The following is a 5,992-nucleotide window of genomic DNA, read 5'->3' on the forward strand; positions in this document are numbered from 1 at the left end:
TATGTTGATAGAGGTTCGAAACAGCTTGTACTCCTCACCTAAGCCATCCAAACATGTACCCACTATCATCATCATCAACTTGTACTTTAATAGATCCAAGAGCTTTAAAAGTGCTCTTAATCTTCAATGCATAGTCATTAATAAACAGATAGCCATGCTTGATATTGTTTAACTTAGACGTCAATTTCAACTTTCTAGCTTTGGTATTTATATCAAAGAGTTTGACCAAGTTATTTCATGCTTCTATAGGACTATCTACATCCTACATATGCCCAATCATATTGTCTAAAACACTTATGAAAGACCAGTACATAACTTTTCAAGCACCTTGGATCCATTCCTTAAATGCCTTAGCATGCTCAAGCATGGCATTTTCCTCCTATAGCTCTCGAGCCTTAGCATTATCTCCTTCAATGTAGTCCCAATAACCTTTATCCACAAGGAAATTAGTTAATCTAAACTCCAAAGCATGAAAGTTGTGCTCTTCAAGCTTGTCATTGATAATATGATTAAATATCTTAGACATTGTGTAGCAAAATCCACAAATTTTCCCTTATCAACAGCTTGCTAATTCAGGTAAACTCACTCATACTAATCTTAGTATATAAGCACACCCTAAGAAATAATTGTAATATCTCATAATATCCAAATAGTGCCTACCATACCCAATACATGCAACCTATTTGCTAAATGAAAAGGTTTTCATAGTTCATAAATCTTAATAGATTCATATATGAATAGCCTCAAACTCTTGAATGGGGGCTGAAATACACCTAGAACAAGAATCCAACCACATAGGCTTAGATCAGAGGTTTATTACACTCCCTTGAGCACTTGAAGCTCATGAAGATGGCTTGTCAATCAGAGATTATATGAGAGAGATCTCTATGGGTATACTCCACAATAGGGTTTCCTTGTAGACTCTTGTGCTTGTAGCTCATAGCGCCTTGCTTGAATGCCATTCTGATACCATGAAAAGATAGAGGGAGAGAGAGAGAACTTGTGCTCTTGCAACATAGAATACACAAAGATAATGCACACAAGGTAGGAAGCTAAAGACCTAGTCTTACTTCTTTTTCTTCTTCTTCTTCTTCTTTACTATATGAGTCTACTAAGTGGTCCATAGTGTGAACACACTAAGTAGAAAGATAAATAAATAGATATCCCATAACTCTGGTAGGTGTACTTTCCAATTGTATCGCTAGAATGATATGCTGATACAAGTACCAACCATGTCAATGATTTAAATGTGAAAACAATCAACATACATGAGCTTCAACATGTGTTGAGCTTGACATCTCAACGACAAGATGGTTGAAGATCTATCCACATGCACTAACAAGTCCACCACTCATTACTTTGTATAGTTGGGCTCCATGTTTGGCACTTTACCAAACTATTTGCAATGATAGATTTAGGGTTAACCGACATCAACGTGTTGATGGTCACTTCACAATGACACCCTACATGGAAGGAACATGAGCATCTCTTCTACAAAGGTCTCGTAGTCCTAGATCAACTAGCTCAAGAAATACCTCAAACATAGTTAGAAGTTGTTGCATCCTTCCTTTTTATCTACCAACTACAATCCTCAAATACGCATGCATCATTGACACCTAACAATGACTTTGCAGCTTGACCACTGACTTCTTGAATAAATGGTATACACTTCAACACGATGCTACCACATTAGGAAGAAAAGTGGTCATCACCATCGAGCACACAAAGATTGTTAGCCTCCTAAAATATAATGCAAAATACTGTGAGACTTGTTCACTATGGGTAATCATCAAATCCCATAAGGATGCACGAGAACCAAGGACTGAGAAAAACCATGAAACAGATTACGAGGATTATTCTCATGACATTGGAAGCCTCAGTGCTCTTAATGACACTCTATGCAGGCATGAGACAAGGCATAATCAAAGACATGAGGCTATTTTGGAAAGACAAGAGGCTGTACTTGCAGGCATAGCAACAAACACAGAAAATCATGTTGAGATGATGAAGGAAATGCATCAAATGAGAGTCACCATGGATACACTTAATGCATATTTCTCTAAGTGGTTGGAGATTCATTTGAAGGGAAAAAAGCAAGAAGATCGGTCGCATGTACATGTTGAAAGAACCACCTTCAGTTAATGAAAATTCTCATGGCATTTTAGGAAGAATGGGCATTCCCAATAGTAGCTTTAAGCTTGGCGAGCCTTCTTAGAGGCAAGAGGACCCATTGGGGAATGCATCACAGGGAAATTCTCAACTTCCATTAGCCCCCATGCCTTCAACAAGGTTTCAGCAGCCTTTTGGCAGGAATCACTCTCATAATAGTACCATTTTTGGCACTCAAAATGATCAATTTCAATTGGGACAGTTTGGACAAGTCACTCCTCATGAACGAGAGCTGAGAGATAAGATTATATTCTCCAAATTTAATGGCCAATACTCTTCCCCAGTTGAATTGGAAGAAAGGCTTTCAAATCTTGAAGACTACTTTCATATTTTGCCAAGAAATGATGACTAAAAGATCCACTTTGCCACGATCCACTTGGAAGGATTTGCTCATATGTGGTGGCGATATATTAAGAGGGAAAATCAGCAAGTTGATACTTGGGATGCATTTAAAGCACTTATGGTTCAAGTCTTTGTGTCTCTTGTAGAGAAAGAGAAGCTTGCCCAATAATGGCACAGCTTAGAGCAATGTAGCTAGACAATTTGAGACTACACAAATCAATTTCTTAATCTCACGATGTATGTTGAGTCCATAAGTGATGATGCAAAAAGCTGCATAAGTATATATATGACTTGGATCCTTAGTTATCAGTTGATGTTTCAATGTAGTCACCTTTCGATTTGTTCAAGGCTATTGAATCGGCCAAAAGATACTCCTGTAAGTATTGTAGGGATACTTCAGTTCAGTCACAATATGGACAACAAAGAGGCTTGTCTTAGCCATCTTTTGGGTAGCCTAGAGGGCCTACACAGTTCAATTTTGGATATCAAAGAGCTGTTGTAAAGCAGGGCCAATTATGGTGGTGGAAATATGCCATTTAGCGCCGCTAGAGTTCCCACGTATCCCACCTTCAATGCCTCAAGGAAAACCAGTAATTTCACGGAAGTAAACAATGGTAGGGCTGAGAATAAACAAGGGAATAGCAAGAACAAGAAGTCTCTGGCTTTGGTGGTCAAAAATCCATTCCCATGGATTTGTACAAAGAAAGGAAAGAAAAAGAACTTTGTCTCAAGTGTGGGGAAAAGTACATAGCTAAACATGCTTCCAAATATTCTTATAGAAATGCAAAGGCAAGAGTCCAAAGTATGTTGGTCTTTGAAGACTCGGAGGATGACCATGAGGATGCAAGTGCCTTTGTAATCACTGTTGAAAATGTTGAGGCTGATGAAAATTTTGGGTAGGAAAAGTTCTTTAACCCTACAGACACCTTTCCTTTTGACCTCGGTGGTCATGTACATGTAGATATGGGTGACAAGAATAACTCATATACTGCTGCCACTATTTGTACTATCTCCCTGGATACTTGGGCAGGATCAAAGAGTCCTAATACTCTTTGTCTTCAAGGCAAGATTCATAGGAAAGATGTGTTTATCTTGGTAGATAGTGGTAGCACACATAGTTTCATAAATAGAGATGTCATGGATAGGCTGAAATGTTTTGCCATTGATTTACAGCAACCCACTGAGGGTGCAAGTTGCCAATGGGAGTGGAAATATTAGTACTCAAATATGACCGGCTGTATATTTTTAGCTTGTTAAAAATTGTGGGCAGAATGTGTACTTAATTGGACTTGACATGGGGCCAATAGACATTGTGTTGGGTTGTGATTGGCTGAAGACTTTGGGGCACCATTTCTATGGATTTCTCTTTGCTTTATATGCAATTTTTCAGTGTTGGACAACTTGTTCACTTGCAGGGAATCCAAAACAATAGTGAACATTAGCTTATTACAGCCAAATAACTTAAGAAAGAGTTCAAGAAACACTCTCAAATTTTTATATTGCGGTTAAATAAGGAAAATACAGATCATACTAGTAATGTGTAAGATAATTCAGCTTTATAGGCTCTTCTTGATGAGTACAGTGATTTGTTTCAGCTACCTACAACACTACCTCCCAAGAGAGTGATTGACCATCCCATTGATTTGGAACCACACTCAAAGCCGATGGATAAGCCTCCTTACAAGTTGTCCAAATGTGAAAGAGAAGAAGTGGCCAAGTAGGTCAAGGATTTATTGGATATGGGTTTCATGGAGCCCAGCTCATCTCCCTATGCATCATTTGTCTTGCTGGTCAAAAAGAAAGATGCCTCATTTTGAATATGCATAGACTATAGAGATTTGAATAAGATCATCGTGAAGAACAGACACCCTATCCCCAAGGTGGATGACTTGTTACATGAGCTGAAAGGGGCTAAATATTTCACAAAGATTCATTTGAGATCCGGCTACCATCAGATACACATGTGTGAAGGAGATGAGATGAAGATAGTATTTAGGACTGATCGTGGGCTGTATCACTTCTTGGTTATGCCTTTTGGTTTGACAAATGCACCCACCACTTTTCAGAGCCTAATGAATAAAATACTTTAGCCATTTTTATTCAAATGTGTGTTGGTATTTTTTAATGACATTCTCATCTACAGTCTTTCTTTGGAAGCTCATCTATTACACATGAGGCATGTATTTGATGTACTTAGATAGCACAGAATCTTTGCTAAGGAGTCAAAATGTTCCTTCATGCAAACTGAGGTAGAGTACTTGGGCCACATTGCCAATGAGGCAGTCATTAGAGCTGATCCAAAGAAAGTGCAATGCGTTAAAGATTGGCTTATACCTGCAAATACCACCTCTTTGACAGGATTCTTGGGTCTCTCTTCATTCTACTGCAAATTTATTCGACATTATGCCAATATTGCAGCTCCTCTCACTAATAGACTGAAGAAAGAAGCATTTTTTTGGGATGACATTGTAGATAGAAGCTTTAATTAGCTGAAATGTTTGCTTACTTCAGCCTATCTTGGTTTGTCTTAATTTCTCCAAGGAATTTACCATTCAGTATGATGCTAGTGGCGAGGTATTGGTGCAATATTGTTGCAAGAACATGGGATAGTAGCTTTTGAAAGCCAAAAACTTGCTGAAAATGAGATGGTAATGAATGTTTATGATCAAGAACTGCTGGCTATTCTTCATGCCATACAAAAATGGCACCGTTACTTGTATGGCAATAGGTTTAGAGTCAAGAGTGAACATAGGGTCCTCTAATATTTCTTATCTCAATTCAACCTTACTCCTAGGCAACGTAGATGGGTGGCCACATTGCAAAATTATGACTTTGACATTACCCATACTCGTGGGAAAGACAATGTACTGGCCATTCCTTGTCTAGAATGTGGGCATTTAAAGTCTCTGCCATCATGGAATTGCATAGTGATTGGATACATGAGCTTCAGGAGGCTTACCTATTGGATGCTGATTTTAGTAATATATTTCAGAAATTACAACAAGGTCAATGTACAGAAAACTCTCCATTTCAGCTAAAAAATGGGCTTTTATGGCTTAATGGCAAGATTGCTATCCCCTCACACTTCCCCATTCAAGCAAAAGATCATGCAGGAAATGCATTCAACACCTACAGCTAGTCATTTGGGAGTATTCAAAACCTATGACAAAATTGCAAAGAGTTTTCATTGGAAGGGCCTTTGGCGAGATGTTAAAGAATTTGTCTTGAGTTTTGTGCCTTATTAGCAAACAAGGAGAGCACATTAAAGGTGGGTGGGTTGCTACATCCATTGCCTATTTTGGAGGGCAAGTGGACTTATATAACCATGGATTTTATTACAAGTCTATCTCTCACCAAGAAAGGGTGGAATAGCATCTATGTGGTGGTGGATAGGATCACAAAGGTAGCTCATTTTATCCCCACTAAAGCCCAATTTATTGCATCACAAGTAGCCAGCTAGGTTATGGAACATGTGTTCAAA

This window comes from Lygodium microphyllum, chromosome 29 (genome assembly GCF_053477565.2).
Source record: "Lygodium microphyllum isolate KBCC chromosome 29, Lygodium_microphyllum_v1.1.10, whole genome shotgun sequence".
In the NCBI taxonomy this organism is placed as follows: Eukaryota; Viridiplantae; Streptophyta; class Polypodiopsida; order Schizaeales; family Lygodiaceae; genus Lygodium; species Lygodium microphyllum.